Source organism: Rhipicephalus sanguineus, chromosome 6, assembly GCF_013339695.2.
Source record: "Rhipicephalus sanguineus isolate Rsan-2018 chromosome 6, BIME_Rsan_1.4, whole genome shotgun sequence".
NCBI classification, from domain to species: domain Eukaryota; kingdom Metazoa; phylum Arthropoda; class Arachnida; order Ixodida; family Ixodidae; genus Rhipicephalus; species Rhipicephalus sanguineus.
This window is the reverse complement of record NC_051181.1, coordinates 162,669,557-162,670,534: the sequence shown is the minus strand read 5'-3', so window position 1 is coordinate 162,670,534 and position 978 is coordinate 162,669,557.

The following is a 978-nucleotide window of genomic DNA, read 5'->3' as shown; positions in this document are numbered from 1 at the left end:
GTCGTGGGCTCTTGCTTCCGGTTCGGCCTTCGCCGGTTGCCGACGTCAATGGAGGGAATGAAGCCTGGTCTACTTGAAAGTCCGGCGTCGTCTGCTGCTGATGTGGTGTGGAAGTTCTGGTACGTTCGGTCGTACCACGCTGGTATTTCCGGCGGCAAAGTCTGTCGCCCGTTCGGTGATCTCCGCCGCACGCAATGCAAATGGGGGAGCACTGCTGGTCGGCCGGGTGTTGCTGTCCGCAGTCGAGGCAGTGCGAGCGCATAGGTTCCGGGCAGACGTCCCTTCTGTGCCCTGTCCGTCGGCAATTCGTGCAAGCCTCTACTTTGGGCCTGAAGGAGTAGACTCCAAAGACCGAGCCAAAGAACTTGACTGACTCTGGAAGAGTGTCAGACATGAAGTGTATGAACACGGACTTTGATGTGCGGCCCATATCCCGTGCCTGCACGATGGGAAGCAGCGGGTTAGATCGCCGAAGTTCCCGCAGGATCTCTTGAGGGGATTCTCCGTTGTAGGCTCGATAGATGATACCTTGGATGGCTCGATCCGGGGGTGCGATGTAGGCGTTGACTTCAATTTTCTTGCCGCGGAGAGTTATCTGCCTTATCTGTGCGTATTTGGCCACTCTCTCATGGCATGCAGTGGACATTGCGAAAACATTCTTTACCAGATTGGTGCGTGTAAGGTCACCCTGGGTGCAGGACTCCACAAGACCGCTACTCTCCAGCAACGCGGCCCGCAATTCTCGCTCTGTGAGCGCTGCCATGTTGACTCCAGCGTTTGGGCGATAAACAACCTTAAAATCGTCCGTCGGTAACTGCGGAATCGGTCCTCGCCTAAGGCGTGCCGCAGACGCTGTGGTGCCTAGTTTCTCCGCTGGCGTCTGGACGGAGTCTTGGCGGACGAGTTGTGGCTCGACTGCAACGCTGGCGTTTTCCGCTCGGGAAAGCGCGTCGGTCTTGGATTTCTGCTTATGGTGCT